A 16,545-nucleotide genomic window follows, 5' to 3' on the forward strand; every position below is an offset into this window, starting at 1 on the left:
CCGGGTTAAAATAAACGAACAAGGTATAAAACAATATATTTAACAGAAGTAAGCAAACAGTAGTCACCATAATTAACTTAAAATCACTAAAACGCTTCGGGAACATGTGGCTGACACCCGCGCCGGGCTAGAGGGGGCGCCACCACCACTCAAGGCGCACAATTGCTCCTCCCGCCGTCGCTTCTCCGGCGCCGGCGTTACGAACTCCTGCGAGAAGTCATCCACAGACAGAGACTAACAACAGCGTAACGGGAATCGCTGGGTGCCCGTAATACGCACTTCCTCAGGTTTCACAGTAATAGAGCTCCAGTTAGCGCAGGATTCAGAACTACATCAGTCGCTGTACAAGAACGACATTAGCGTTGCACTTGAACTGCATTTAGCGCTGGATATGATTTGTAGCGTCTTTCAGTGATGCTAGCGACTGGCGGCACAACTTTTTTTACTCAGGCGTACAAAATAAACATTTTGTTAAAAGTCAACGCTGCGTATATCTACTCTGTGCCTCTCTTTGTCCACGTCGGTATCTGCGTTGTTCCCTTCACAGTGCAACACCACGGGAGATGCAGGAAGCTTCGGTGAAGAATCGACTGAGAACACCAAGGTAATTTAATGTGTCTCTCACGCTGCGACTCGTTATTTCTTGCGGTAAACCTAGTCCCCGAGCGTACAGCTTGACCCTTTCCCTCCCGTTGACGAGTGTAGTCGTCATGAGATTTTGTACCAAAATGACCGATGACGATTATACTTGTCATCAACAAAAAGTGGTCCCACATGGAATTAATGCGTTTCTTGACGCTAGATGGCCACACTTGTCAGTGTTGTGCCATATGTGTCTCGGTTTTCATTGTACTGCCACGCGGTGAAGCCATCTTCGAGCTGACGTTTTACGCAGTCAGTGAAATAAGGGAACCGCGTTGAATTGAAATAATGGTACTATTTTGTTCAGAAAAAAAAGCTCTACAAATTGAGCGAAAGAAAATCCGGTATATTCGGAACAATTTTCTTCTTCTTTCACTGTAGGGAAAGGGTATGAATTACTAAGTGTACAGCAGGCGTTCGCTTTCAGATACTAGAAAGAGCTTAATATAACTGCCAATTTTTTTATCGCAGGTACAAAGCATTCATATGATAAAGATAAATAATCAAACTGCAAGTGTTCGCGTTTGGCCGAATGGCTAAGACGCTCGCATTGGGAGCGTGAGGGCCTGGGTTCAACACCACAAAAAGCTTTTTCTTTTTGTTTACAGCAGTTTGTCTTACGTGGCAGAGGCACAGACGTACCGGCACAGTGCTCTCTTTGAGTCGTCATATAAATGCTCGATTCTGTTTTAACATAGCAGCATCGAAACTACCTCCTAGGTGTGCTGGTTTCTCACGCTATAAACAGCCCAACAACGCAGCAAAGTCACAAACTTTACGTGAATGTAAAGTTTCTATCTTTCTCTTTCTTTCTGCGCTGTGCTTTACTCTCCCCTCCTCATTTCCCTCCTCCTCCCCATCGCATCCCTTTCCCACCCCCTTGCTGCAGTATACTGTACAAGGCTATGCTATCCTCTGCTAGCGTGCCTGAATAGCTGAGTGGTTAGGACACCCGTCTCTGAGTAGCGGGTACGCGTGTTCGAATCGAGGCTCGTCAGTTTTTTTTTTTTTTTTCGCCAAGACTTTCTCTCTTTCTGTATCACTCTTTCTTTCTTTCTATCTGTACTGGTTCTCTCACCCGTCAGACTTACCGCAGGCTGCGCCGACAAATCGGCGCACGTATGTGCTGAAGATGACGAAGAGGAAGAGGATGAAGAGAGTGCGTGCTGGTTCATGATGATGATCACTTCTGTTCACCCGTCACAGACCAATGCTCGGCTTAAGCTGTTAAGAAAGAAAAACAAGGAGAGTGTTTCGTTTTTTCCAGCTGCGGCGACACCCTCTCCACCAGTCACGGCAGAAAGTTGGCTTCCCCCCAACACAGACCGTGGGAAAATATTTTCAGCTATCTATGACACATGTGGTACGAAAAATACTCGTAAAGGGTATATCGCTGCAAAGTGTTACGTCAGATAAAAGTTGAGCCTTATCATGGGTGATAAGCTCCTGAACTTTTTCGACTGTTTTTCGATCTCTATTGCGGTGAAGCAAACGCATCAGGGGGGACCTTTATCCCGCAAGGCTCTTATGCGCACAGAAGGTCCATCGTTGCATGGCGTGACGTCATACAAAATTTGAGCCCTATCATGGGTGATAAGGGCCGAAACTTTTTCGACTGTTTTTCGACTTCTGTTGCGGTGAAGTAAACGCATCAGGGGGACCCCCCGGTAGGCTTAAGGTCCGACAGACCCGGTAGAACACAGAAGGTCCATCGTTACATGGTGTGACGTCAGACAAAAGTTGAGGCTTATCATGGGTGATAAGGAGCTAAACTTTTTATCAGCGAAGCTGTTCTAGCTCACCGTAATGTGTGTGGAATGTGTGACTAGGCCCGAAGACAAACATCATCATGAATGGGTATGTGCCACAGAATTTTGGCAATACCCAACACTCACCACTATTGCATGGCCTGTAATAACCCTGAGAACTTGTACAAAGAAAGAAAGAAAGAAAGAAAGAAAGAAAGAAAGAAAGAAAGAAAGAAAGAAAGAAAGAAGAAAGAAAGAAGAAAGGAAGAAAGAAAGAAAGAAAGAGAAAACAGAGGCGGAAAGAAAGATATAAAAAAAGAGAAAGAACAACATTCTTTCCGAAAAAAAAATCATCACGAGGCGGAACTCGAACCCGCGTACCCTCGATCCGTGGGCGAGCGTCCTAACCACTCGGCTATCCACGCACGCTGGCAGAGCAGATCATAGCCTTGTATAGTAGAGTGTAGCAAGGAGGTGGAAAAGGCAAGTGAGCGTGATGAGGAGGGATGTGATGTTGTGGGCGAGGGAAAGGAGGAGGGGAGAGACGGAATAAAAGATGTGAACAAAGAGGAAAATTCTTGCGAAAAAGAATCCTTCACGAGGCGGGACTCGAACCCGCGTACCCTCAATCCAAAGGCGAGCGTCCTAACCATTCGGCTAGCCAGACACGCTAGCAGAGCACAGCATAGCCTTTTATAGTATAGCGTAGCAAGGAGGTGGGAAAGGGAAGAGAGCGTGAGAAGTAGAGATGTGATGGTGCGGGCGACAGAAAGGGGGAGGGGGAGAGTAAAACGTAACAACGAAAGAATAAGAAAGAGAAATAGAGACTGAGGAGGAAGCCGTGCATCTAGAAGCTAGACGTGTCGGTCGATGGGGAGTACGAGCGGCGACGGGCCCGTGCTTCGCTGTGCCATTCTTTGCTCGACTTAGTGCAAACTGCCCGCATTTTGTCACAGTGAAGCTGCTTAAGCCGGCCGTAATGTGTCGACCCTACCACTATCAGCATCATCATAAACGGGTATGTGTCACAGAATGTAGGCAAATCCCACTACTCACCGCTACGGCGTGGCCCGTAATAACGCTGATGGGTGAGAGAACGAGTACAGAGAGAGAGAGAGAGAGAAAGAAATAAATAGATAAACAAACAGCGAGACGGAAAGAAAGATATAAAGAGAAAAATTCTAGCCGAAAAATATTCTTCACAAGGCGGGACTCGAACCCGCGTACCCTCAATCCAAAGTCGAGCGTCCTAACCATTCGGCTATCTAGGCACGCTAGCAGAGCGTACCATAGCCATATTATAGTGTAGTAAGGGGTTGGGAAGCGGAAGTGAGCGTGCGGAAGAGAAATGTGATGGTGAGGAAGAGGGAGAGGAGGAGGAGGAGGAGGAGGAGGAGGAGAGAGTAATGCGTAGCACGGAAAGAATGAGAAAAGTGCACAAAGAAAAAGAAAGAGCGACAGAGAGAACATCAAGGAAAGAGAGAGTAATAGAGAGAAAAAAAAAGATAGAAAGAAAGAGGAAGCAAGCAAGCCATGCACACCGACGGAGACATCGCGCGCAACCTCCGCTCTATAGTGCATAACCTGGCTGCACCTGATCGTGTCCACGGAGTCATGGGACATCCTAAGAGTGTGTACTTTCGTGGAGGAAGCCGCGCATCTCGTCGGTCGACGGCGAGTACAAGCGGCGAGGAGCCCGTGCTTCGCTGTGCCAAGCCTTGCGCGAATTATTGCAAACATTAAATTCTTTTAGATTGCTTTTCGACATCGGTTGCGGTGAACTAAACACATCAGGGCAATATTTATTTATTTATTTGTTCAATTATTTCTTTATGTCATATAGCTGCAAGCCAACATGATCCGAGCAGGGTGGAATTAGAATAGACCTTTTTCAAGCACACGAGCGCCACCAAGGGGCGCGCAAGCGCTCATGGGAAAAGTGTGTACGCCGCAGCAGTCGCCTCACCGAGCGCGCGGACCTCACGCTTCAGCTTCCTGCTTACGCCGTGCCAGCACTTGTGAGGTCAAGTGAATGCAACAAGGTGTAACATGTTACTTCGTAAATCAGTCGTGAACTGCTGTGTTTAATTACGACAGCCTCTCTGCGATTTCCATCTGTCTAGTGTTCCCGCGTGCCACTGTCGGACCACCTGAGCGGTTCCGAAGCGTCATCATTATTACTTTTTTTTTTTTGGTCGCAGCATGCCCTACGGCATAAATTAAACAAAAAGATACAACTCGGTTTGCTAGACAAATTCCGCGAGCGGTCATTACAATTCATGAATCGTGGATCCATTCGAAATCAACGCCCACCGACACTGTTGACGAGCAAAAGGTCAGGCTCTAATATTTAAAGATGGCGCGAGACAATATGTAAGATACATTGATTAGACAGCGTGCGCGTAGCTCGAAATGCGGGCAACATGCAACCCTTTATCACGTTACATGGGCCTGCCAACACTCGAAGGCTGTGCCAATAAACAACACATCAACACCGGAGCAGTGGGAGGCTGCGCTGTCCTGCTCGAAGCTTGAAGAACAGCTCAAGCTCATCGACAGAGTACGCAAGATGGCAAAGGCCACAGGGGCCCTGGACTGAGGGCTCCACCTTCGCCGGGAGAATTTCTTTGCATTAATAAAGTTTTTCGTTCATTCATTCGCTCGAACCGCAGGTAACAAAAGATACGCTTTTCTCACCATTCGTTGACGCTTACGGCAAATGTTATATTTGGCAAACGCCAGTTGTGTTTTCGCGTGTTGCCTCACATGTGACCGCACTGTGGATATGTATAGTCGTGCTCGGGACCAATACGAAATTACCTTCTTAAGGCTATAGCGACTAAGCGCAGTCGGCAAGCGCAAGATATATTGATAAATGCTCAAGCGAAAAACTGTCTCTGGCAATACGATGCGTCTCGCTGATATCAGTATACATTACAATTAATCGATGAATAAAAATGAATTCGGTTAGATGGCCGAAACCTACATCTTTAATCTACATCTAGGTCTTTTAGATGTAGGTTATACTCGCGTTGCAGTGGCCAGTGTCGCTGAACGTTTAAAGATGTCGGTTTTGTTAAGCCTGAGCATGGTTGTAGAAATTCGATAGGAAGAAACGTGTCGTATAAGTATTCCTTACATTCATTGCGTATCTCACAGGCTAGGTATGTGTGCCGCTGTGCAGAGAAAGAATGAGCGAGTAATAGGCAAGATGCGGACTGACATTTGTTTCGTAAAACACACCAACGAATTCACTGATTGCCATAGAGGTGTGGTGTATAAGGTTCCTCTTAGCTGCGGCCGCTTCCACGTATACAGACGGGCCACTGTGTTAGAGATTATTGGAACATAAGAGACCGCTAACCGGAGGCTCACCTCCTAACCTTTCTTTACATTGCCGAGAATGTAAGTGCACGTTGAACTTCGGTGCATGCGCAGTTTTCTACCGGCACAGGAATGAAGAAACGCGTTCAATGATTGAGGCATGGCATATCGATTGCAGTGATAGCGCAGCCGTGAGTTTATATGGTGGTGATGAAGAAATCAAATGCATTAACAATAATCGGTCATGTAGACTCCCACACATGCCGGATTAATAGGTCCGCCTATTGCACGTACACTCACAGATAAGTTTTCGTTTCTTTATTTTTTTGGCCGTTGTGCGCCTTTGCAGTTGTTAGTCGGCGTCTGTGGTGTCTTGACTTCTTCCTCGCGTCCATGTTTGCACGCCCTGTCTTTTATAATGAATTCGGTGTTCCAGTTCATATTTGATACATCTTGATTAAAGCCTTGTATTTTCTATAGAAGACCGGTATCCCTAATTTACAAGCAGGCTGGTATCCATGTTATGTCTGTTGATCCCTATATCTTTAGGTATCGAATTATTTCCATCTGGCCATGCACATTTCACTCCATACAATCGCTCACCATATCTGCTCTTCTATATATTAAGATCGATCAGAATCGACGGTCTTAACTCCGAGCAAAATGTCTTTTTACATGAGTATATACCTCCGTGGTCATGTTAAGAACGTAACAACAAGGAAAATACTTACCATCGTGCTTGCACTTTTGGTTGAAATTAGTCCAGACGATGGAAAGTCTAAGTACGCAGAAGAGTACAAACCATGTAGCGATTCACCAAGGACAGTGTTAACATTTTTATTGACTTTTCAAGCAATGTGCACACAGTCATTTGTGCTAATCGTCATGGAAATTTATATCGGCTAATACAATCTATGTAATAACTGTACATCTTTGGCGATTATGATTCGCGGGCTATTGTGGCACGAGGTCCAGGTGTGGCCAAAGAGCACAATTCCTGTGGTGTTAGCAGTGACTGATGGTTACAATGATAGGATGTAATATAGCTGTAAAGAGGCCTAAAATCATGCAAACAATTACACGTAGTTAAATTGCTGAACTTGACCATTGCGTCCTTGAGGCGATGAACAAAAAGCCACAGTGGAGAACATGTCCGATGTACAAACATAGGAGTTACACGGGACAAAGATCCATGTGGCCCACTTCTCCAAAGCAATATGCCGATCCGATGCCCAACTGTGTGTGGAGTCTATGATAGCAACAATTTCTGTAAGGTTTCATGGTTCAACGACCTTGGATGTTTTAGTGCGCGTTTGCCTGTATAAACAGCGGAGAGAGTACACAGATTGAGAATCACGGCACTTCAAAGCGGACGCTTGTATTCATCGAAGCGAAATGATTCAGACTGGATAAATTACGAGCACGGTGGGCTAGCACCACGAACCAGCTTTATTGCGAGTCTCGAAACACGTAAGCCTTTGCATTGGCCAGACTGTTTGTTGGTGAGGGCAAACACCCACCCCTTTCCCACTTATTCACATTGTGCACTATTGCAGCGGCGTCTTGAGGTTCTAAATTTGTGATGAGCGACATGCAAAGAAACAGAGGCCATGTATGAAACACTCGCGCCCCTACCAAAGAGTGTACACAAAAGAAACATGTCAGATTAACAGGCAACACCAGACGAGCACTTCATACTTTCCCATACCAGCATCATTATACCACAAATCCACTCAATGTTTGAAGCAATCAATCCGAGATCAGACACACTGGTCAAAGCCAAGTGATGAAGTGCTCTAACAGATTCTAAGGGAGGATGTCAAAGTGGCGATCCCTCCGGAAACCAAACCGCCGTGATGGCGAACACAAAATGTGGGAGCTTCACAAGCAGAGCCATCATGACCTGTCACTTAAAACATTTTGGCGGACGCAGTAAGAAATGTGAGAGGACCAAGAACTTGTATGAAACCCTTGTTTGTGAGAAGAAAAGAGTTTATAACAATTTCGTTGAAATTACGAAACAACCGCACTGCAGCACACTCAGAAGCCAAAGCGAAACAAGTGCTTCGAATGCCAAAAATACAATGAGGTTTTACAAAATATAGGTGCAATGGTCGAAATAACCATCACGCAATCAAACCTCGGGACAAAGCCAAGAGGGCTTCTACCGATGCGACAAGACGAATACTGTGCAAATGAGTCCAATGAATCAAAGGCCCGAGTTCTAACCTTGGGACAAAGCCAAACGGGCTTCTACCTGTGCGCAAGGCGAATACTGTGCAAATAAGTTCAATGAATCGAAGGGCCGAGTTCTAACCTCGGGACAAATCCAAGCGAGCGTATACCGGTGCGACAAGGCGATCGAATACTGTGCAAATAAGTTCAATGAATCAAAGGCCCGATTTCTAACCTCGGGACCAAGCCAAGCGGGCTTCTACCAGTGCGCCAAGGCGAATACTGTGCAAATAAGTTCCATGAATCAAAGGCCCGAGTTCTAACCTCGGGGCAAAGCCAAGCGGGCTTCTACCGATGCGACAAGGCGAACACTGTGCAAATAAGTTCAATGAATCAAAGGCCCGAGTTCTAACCTCGGGACAAAGCCAAACGGGCTTCTACCGGTGTGACAAGGCGAATACTGTGCGAATAAGTTCCATGAATCAAAGGCCCGACGTTCTGACCTCGGGACAAAGCCAAACGGGCTTCTACCGGTGCGACAAGGCGAATACTGTGCAAATAAGTTCAATGAATCAAAGGCCCGAGTTCTAACTTCGGGACAAACCCAAACGGGCTTCTACCGGTGCGACAAGGCGAATACTGTGCGAATAAGTTCCATGAATCAAAGGCCCGAGTTCTAACCTCGGGGCAAAGCCAAGCGGGCTTCTACCGATGCGACAAGACGAATACTGTGCAAATCAGTTCAATGAATCAAAGGCCCCATTTCTAACCTCGGGACCAAGCCAAGTGGGCTTCTACCAGTGCGACAAGGCGAATACTGTTTAAGTAAGTTCTATGAATCAAAGGCCCGAGTTCTAACTTCGGGACAAAGCCAAACGGGCTTCTACCGATGCGGCAAGGCGAATACTGTGCGAATAAGTTCAATGAATCAAAGGCCCGAGTTCTGACCTCGGGACAAAGCCAAACGGGCTTCTACCAGTGCGACAAGGCGAATACTGTGCAAATAAGTTCCATGAATCAAAGGCCCGAGTTCTAACCTCGAGGCAAAGCCAAGCGGGCTTCTACCGGTGCGACAAGGCGAATACTGTGCGAATAAGTTCCATGAATCAAAGGCCCGAGTTCTGACCTCGGGACAAAGCCAAACGGGCTTCTACTGGTGCGACAAGGCGAATACTGTGCGAATAAGTTCAATGAATCAAACGCCCGAGTTCTGACCTCGGGACAAAGCCAAACGGGCTTCTACCGGTGCGACAAGGCGAATACTGTGCGAATAAGTTCAATTAATCAAAGGCCCGAGTTCTAACCTCGGGACAAAGCCAAACCGGCTTCTACCGGTGCGACAAGGCGAATACTGTGCAAATAAGTTCCATGAATCAAAGGCCCGATTTCTAACCTCGGGACCAAGCCAAGCGGGCTTCTACCAGTTCGACAAGGCGAATACTGTGCGAATAAGTTCAATGAATCAAAGGCCCGAGTTCCAACCTCGGGACAAAGCCAAGCGGGCTTCTACCGATGCGACAAGACGAATACTGTGCAAATAAGTTCCATGAATCAAAGGCCCGATTTCCAACCTCGGGACCAAGCCAAGCGGGCTTCTACCAGTGCGACAAGGCGAATACTGTGCGAATAAGTTCAATTAATCAAAGGCCCGAGTTCTAACCTCGGGACAAAGCCAAACCGGCTTCTACCGGTGCGACAAGGCGAATACTGTGCAAATAAGTTCCATGAATCAAAGGCCCGATTTCTAACCTCGGGACCAAGCCAAGCGGGCTTCTACCAGTTCGACAAGGCGAATACTGTGCGAATAAGTTCAATGAATCAAAGGCCCGAGTTCCAACCTCGGGACAAAGCCAAGCGGGCTTCTACCGATGCGACAAGACGAATACTGTGCAAATAAGTTCGATGAATCAAAGGCCCGAGTTCTAACCTCGGGACAAAGCCAAACGGGCTTCTACCGGTGCGACAAGGCGAATACTGTGCGAATAAGTTCAATGACCAAAGGCCCGATTTCTAACCTCGGGACCAGGCCAAGCGGGCTTCTACCAGTGCGACAAGGCGAATACTGTGCAAGTAAGTTCCATGAATCAAAGGCCCCATTTCTAACCTCGGGACCAAGCGAAGTGGGCTTCTACCAGTGCGACAAGGCGAATACTGTTTAGGTAAGTTCCATGAATCAAAGGCCCGAGTTCTAACTTCGGGACAAAGCCAAACGGGCTTCTACCGGTGCGACAAGGCGAATACTGTGCGAATAAGTTCCATGAATCAGAGGCCCGAGTTCTGACCTCGGGACAAAGCCAAACGGGCTTCTACTGGTGCGACAACGCGAATACTGTGCGAATAAGTTCAATGAATCAAACGCCCGAGTTCTGACCTCGGGACAAAGCCAAACGGGCTTCTACCGGTGCGACAAGGCGAATACTGTGCGAATAAGTTCAATTAATCAAAGGTCCGAGTTCTAACCTCGGGACAAAGCCAAACGGGCTTCTACTGGTGCGACAACGCGAATACTGTGCGAATAAGTTCAATGAATCAAACGCCCGAGTTCTGACCTCGGGACAAAGCCAAACGGGCTTCTACCGGTGCGACAAGGCGAATACTGTGCGAATAAGTTCAATTAATCAAAGGCCCGAGTTCTAACCTCGGGACAAAGCCAAACCGGCTTCTACCGGTGCGACAAGACGAATACTGTGCAAATAAGTTCCATGAATCAAAGGCCCGATTTCCAACCTCGGGACCAAGCCAAGCGGGCTTCTACCGGTGCGACAAGGCGAATACTGTGCGAATAAGTTCAATGACGAAAGGCCCGATTTCTAACCTCGGGACCAGGCCAAGCGGGCTTCTACCAGTGCGACAAGGCGAATACTGTGCAAGTAAGTTCCATGAATCAAAGGCCCGAGTTCTAACTTCGGAACAAAGCCAAACGGGCTTCTACCGGTGCGACAAGGCGAATGCTGTGCGAATAAGTTCAATGAGTCAAAGGCCCTAATATCTGGGGTCTAACGTCCCAAAACCACGATATGATTATGGGAGACGCCGTAGTGGAGGGCTCCGGAAATTTTGACCACCTGGGGTTCTTTAACGTGCACCTAAATCTAAGTACACGGGCCTCAAACATTTTCGCCTCCACCGAAAATGCAGCCGCCGCGGCCGGGATTTGATCCCGCGACCTTCGGGTCAGCAGTCGAGCGCCATAACCACTAGACCACCGTGGCGGGGCAGAGTCAAAGGCCCGAGGTCTAACCTCGGGACAAAGCCAAACGGGCTTCCACCGGTGCGACAAGGCGAATACTCTGCGAATGAGTTCAATGAATCAAAGGCCCGATTTCTAACCTCGGGACCAGGCCAAGCGGGCTTCTGCCAGTGCGACAAGGCGAATACTGTGCAAGTAAGTTCCATGAATCAAAGGCCCGAGTTCTAACTTCGGGACAAAGCCAAACGGGTTTCTACCGGTGCGACAAGGCGAATACTGTGTGAATAAGTTCAATGAATCAAAGGCCCGAGTTCTAACCTCGGGACAAAGCCAAACGGGCTTCTACCGGCGTGACAAGACGAATACTGTGCAAACAACTTCAATGAATCAAAGGCCCGAGTTCTGCCCTCGGCACAAAGCCAAGCGGGCTTCTGCCGATGCGACAAGAATACTGTGCAACAAGTTCAATTAATCAAAGGCCCGAGTTCTAACCTCGGACCAAGCCAAGTGGGCTTCTACCGGTGCGACAAGAGGAAGACTGTGCAAATAACTTCAATGAATCAAAGGTCCGAGTTCTAACCTCAGGACAAAGCCAAACGGGCTTCTAGAGATACAAATCATTAAGAATTTTGAACAGTCAATTCAATGGATGAAAACGCCCCATGATCAACCATATAGAAGGCTAAAGCCGAACAGGTGAAGGGGGAAGACAGGGAGCTTGGCCAAATGCCTGAACTGTTTCCAAAGTGGATGTCAATGAACGATAGCGTTCCGCGCCCTATACACAACACATATGACTGGAAGAAAAAGCCGATACAATTCGCCACTGAACTATCAACGGGTTATGGTCGTTACCAGCGACAATGACAAGTGTGAAAACCACAATGTGCACCGAACCTCGTTGAAACAAGTTCAATCTATTCACGACCCAACAAGACGTTCAGAGATTAGCTGCTGGCTTAGCCGATGTGAGCAAATGAAAGTGCGCATATGCAGGCGCCATACGCTTTGCTACAAAAGCGCACAATGTAAATGTCCTTACCCTCACTGCCAAACATTCATAAATAAGCTCATGAGTGAGAAATCATTGCTTATGACAGTTCTTTGGGTTCATATTGTTGTAACTGCTAGATGCCCCAGCCGTTGGCTGAGCGAAGCGAAGCTATTCACATAGGGTGGGTTGCTGCACTGAACTGTTAACATTAGTGCAACACAGGATGTGGTAGGTGGTCGAGCGACGGCGACTGCAGTCTTTGCGGAGGACACCCACACGCGGCGAAGACAGTGCAGGACCCCAACAAAGTCATGGAAACGTACGAAGACTTGAATGACCCAGAGTCCCCGGTAGAACGTTCATGTTGGACACAGTCGCTCTTGAGGAAATGCCACGGATGTTGCTGATGTCAATGAGCGGGCTGGACCAATCTTCTGTAGCGAGCCACACGCCAGAACACGCTGGGAGCCTGAAACGAGAGGCGAGATGCGTGTTAGTGTAACTCGAGTAATCCGAAAACACAGCTGCACTATCATTCCTGCGCACAGATGAAAAAAAAAAAGGAAATTCTTAACAGGGAATGGCGCTGTAGCCGGCGTTTCTGCAAATGGATTTGTCTTCGTCAAAGCAGCAAATAAACGAGGTCCCCTTGTAGAAACGTTGGCTCCGGCGACATTCCCTGTTAGAGTTGCCAGTTCCGCTTATAATAAGCGGAACTGGGCTTTTTTCATCGAGTCGCTCTAGGATTTTACCGTATCTGGTAGCGTTATTTTTTTTTCACAGCTGAACTTTTTAAGCAGTCCATTGTCCTCCCAAATTAACTGATTGAGCGAGTAGCGGCCACGTTAAGAGAAGACTGGGAACTCGGCCTGGCTATGCCAAGGAACGCAAAGCCAACAAATGAGCACTTTAGTGTAGCAAGCGGGTGAAAAGGTGAAGTGAGGGCGAGGATGAGTAATGAGAAGGCAAAGAGGAAGGAAATAAGAAGGGGAGAGGGTGAAGCACAGTACAGCCATGTAGAGTATAGTATAGCAAGGGATCGAAAAAAGAAGTGAGGCTGAGAAGCAGGCAAAAAAGAGAAGGGGTAGGCCACTAACTCCGCTGTTTCCTCAGCCTTCGCACCACTACTGTGGAGCTTCCGCGTTTTTTTTTAAATTTTTTCTTTGGGGGGGGGGGGGGGGGGGCTTATTCGCGCTTTTCCTGCAAATAGTTACTTTAGTGGTTTTGTGAAATTTAAAAATTTTTGCATCTGTATGCATACACGCGCACATACAAAAACATGCATGTAATTACACAAAAGGTGGTTTAATGAAGTTTTAAAAAGCAATTTGAGTGGTCCAGGTCATTGCTCACGGTTGTACCTAAAATTCATACATGCAATCACATAGTGCAGCACTGATTCAATTCCGCTAACAAAACAAAGGCAAGTAATAAACGATTAAACGATATACGGAATAAAGTAGGGCGGCATGGCTAAGCAGCGGGACTGTGTGATGCAGAATTCTGTGGGAACAGTTCGCGAAAAAAACATTGGCACACATTTCTGCGCACAAACACGTTTAACGTTTGGACCGTGTTTATGACGGAACGACCTAGTTGACAGTAAGGATACAATCCTCCGCCCAAATGCCTAATTTCTGAAAAACAAATGGAATCGAAAAATTTTAGCCTGGCAGTCTTGCAACCCTCCGACCAACGTCTAGGTGTCCACAACAAATATGTACAAACGGAGCTGATAGTCTTCGCCCTTGAATGTCATCGACATCGGCTGCTGGGTGCGGTCACCAAGGTGAGGAGGAGGGCAAAGTTGCGAGCCTCGCGCGTCAGGGGTGGAGGACGATACAAATAATGAAACCATCTCGCGCGAGAGGGACTCCATTGAACCTATACCGAAAACGGATTCATACCAAGTGATGTTAATTTATTGTGCACATGCTGTTCACCCAACAATCCGTTCCCCACCTATTCCCAAACTGCGGCCGAGCGCCTTCCTCTCCTGCGAAATAAAGGTTCAATTCATTTATTCATTTCCTACCGTCTGCAAAGGTAGTGACCATGTCCAGTCTCCTTTGATGTCGCCGTCGGCGAAGCAGTGCAAATGTGGCAACAAGTTCGGTCATACGACAAATGGGGCCCCGGGGAACTTAAGAATGTAGGCATTAGAACCAGTCTGCTGAAGCCAGCTCCATGTCTTCGTCACGGGTAGCGATGGACTCTGGGAAGCTGTAACGACAAGTGACATAATTGTTAAGCACATGTAAACACAGGCACACTATAAGATTTCTGTGAACGTGACACCTACCAACAGAAAACACAAGTAGCAGCAATGTGCAGTCTCCTCCATGACGCCATCAGCGAAGCAGTGCGAAGGTGGCAGTAAGTTCGGTCATGTGACGTGTGCTGCCCAGGGGACCTCAAGAACGTATACATTGGAACCAATGTGCAGGAGCCAGCTCCATCTCCTTGTCACGGGTAGCAAAGGAAGACAGGCACGGTGAGGCTGCAACGACGGGCGGCGGAATTGTTAAGCACATGTAAACACAGCTGAAGCAAGAGTTGTGCGAATGTGCCACCTACCAACAGAATTGCACGAGTAGCAGCAATGCGCCGTCTCCCTCGATTACGCAATCAGCGAAGCAGTGCGAAGGTGGCAGTAAGTTCGGTTATGCGACGTGTGTTGCCCAGGGGACCTCAAGGACGTGTACATTGGAACCAATCTGCAGGAGCCAACTCCATCTCCTTGTCACGGGTAGCAAAGGAAGACAGGCACGGTGAGGCTGCAACGACAGGCGGCGGAATTGTTAAGCACATGTAAACACAGCTGAAGCAAGAGTTGTGCGAATGTGCCACCTACCAACAGAATTACACGAGTAGCAGCAATGTGCAGTCTCCCTCGATTGCGCCATCAGCGAAGCAGTGCGAAGGTGGCAGTAAGTTCCGTCATGCGACGTGTGTTGCCCAGGGGACCTCAAGGACGTATACATCGGAACCAATCTGCAGGAGCCAACTCCATCTCCTTGTCACGGGTAGCAAAGGAAGACAGCCACGGTGAGGCTGCAACGACAGGCGGCGGAATTGTTAAGAACATGTAAACACAGCTGAAGCAAGAGTTGTGCGAATGTGCCACCTACCAACAGAATTACACGAGTAGCAGCAATGTGCAGTCTCCCTCGATTGCGCCATCAGCGAAGCAGTGCGAAGGTGGCAGTAAGTTCCGTCATGCGACGTGTGTTGCCCAGGGGACCTCAGGAACAACCAGTCTGCAGGAGCCAGCTCAATGTCCTTGTCACTGGTAGGAGTGGAAGACAGACGCGGAAAAGCTGCAAAGACACGACAGAATGGATAAGCACATGTACGAGGGTGGTCTGAAAAGTTCTCGGCCTGATGTAGAAAAAAGCGTTTTGGACCTTCAAAATTATTTTTATTTTTCAACATAGTCTCCTCTCAACTCTACACACTTGGTCCATCGATATTCCAGAGCCAGGATTCCGTCCTTAAAATGACTCTGTGGAAGTCCTGAAAAGTACTCATCCACAGCAGCAATCGCTTCTTCATTTGATGAAAAACGTTGCCCACCAAGAAAGATTTTGAGTTTTGGGAACAGGTGGTAGTCCGACGGGGCCAAGTCAGGAGAATAGGGTGGGTGCTCCAACAATTCGTACTTCAAATCGTGAAATTTAGCCATTGCAAGATGTCCTTTGTGCACCGGTGCATTGTCCTGATGAAAGATGATTTTCTTCTTCTGCAAACCTGGTCTTTCCTCACGAATTTTCTGATTCAATTGAGTCAAAAGGCCAGAATAATACTCCCCAGTTATGGTTTTAGCCTTTTCAAGATAATCCACAAGCAGAATGCCTTTAGCGTCCCAAAAAACAGAGGCCATCACCTTTCCTGCGGAGGGAACTGACTTGGCTTTCTTTGGTGCAGAGGACCCGGCTTCAGTCCACTGCTTTGATTGTTGTTTCGATTCCGGTGTGTAATGGTGAATCCAAGTTTCATCCATTGTTATAAATCTGCGCAAAAAGTCCGCTGGATTTTTGTTATACAGCTCCAAAGCACGCTGTGACATCGTCATGCGGTTGCGTTTTTGCTCAGGAGTAAGGATGCGCGGCACCCATCTTGCACAGAGCTTGTTCATGTGTAATTCGTTATGCAAAATGTGACATACACGTTCCACTGAGATGCCAACAGCCTCGGCAATTTCACGCAACTTCACTCTCCTGTCTTCCAAAACCATATCGTGCACGCGGTCAATCAATTCAGGAGTTGTTGCACTTTTTGGGCGCCCTTCCCGCGGGTCATCTTCAATGCTCTCTCTCCCCCGCTTAAACTCAGCAGCCCATTTCTTGACTGTGGAGTATGAAGGTGAATCTTGCTTGTAAACTTTAACAAACCTTTGGTGAATTTCATTCGGAGATAAACCTTCTTTTACAAAGAACTTTATCACCGCACGGTACTCAAGCTTCTCCATG

At 47.5% G+C, this 16,545-nt stretch overlaps 2 long non-coding RNA genes across 7 annotated transcripts; both read right to left on the reverse strand.

Moving 5' to 3' along the window:
* Positions 1–8,132: 8,132 nt before the first annotated feature.
* LOC125758019 (uncharacterized) lies at positions 8,133–11,489 on the reverse strand. 6 transcript variants are annotated; one of them, XR_007415728.1, is made up of 5 exons: positions 11,398–11,489; positions 9,728–9,816; positions 9,372–9,460; positions 8,571–8,659; positions 8,133–8,302 (listed from the first exon to the last, which is right to left on the reverse strand). It is a non-coding gene; the product is annotated as an uncharacterized LOC125758019 (long non-coding RNA). The 6 variants fall into 6 exon arrangements; XR_007415727.1 differs by lacking the exon at positions 11,398–11,489 and adding an exon at positions 10,528–10,614; XR_007415726.1 differs by lacking the exon at positions 11,398–11,489 and adding an exon at positions 10,439–10,612.
* A 637-nt stretch (positions 11,490–12,126) lies between these two features.
* LOC119388706 (uncharacterized) lies at positions 12,127–15,116 on the reverse strand. Its single transcript, XR_007415729.1, has 3 exons — positions 14,928–15,116; positions 14,109–14,296; positions 12,127–12,542 (listed from the first exon to the last, which is right to left on the reverse strand). It is a non-coding gene; the product is annotated as an uncharacterized LOC119388706 (long non-coding RNA).
* Between the last annotated feature and the right edge of the window lie 1,429 nt (positions 15,117–16,545).

Source organism: Rhipicephalus sanguineus, chromosome 4, assembly GCF_013339695.2.
Source record: "Rhipicephalus sanguineus isolate Rsan-2018 chromosome 4, BIME_Rsan_1.4, whole genome shotgun sequence".
Taxonomy (NCBI): domain Eukaryota; kingdom Metazoa; phylum Arthropoda; class Arachnida; order Ixodida; family Ixodidae; genus Rhipicephalus; species Rhipicephalus sanguineus.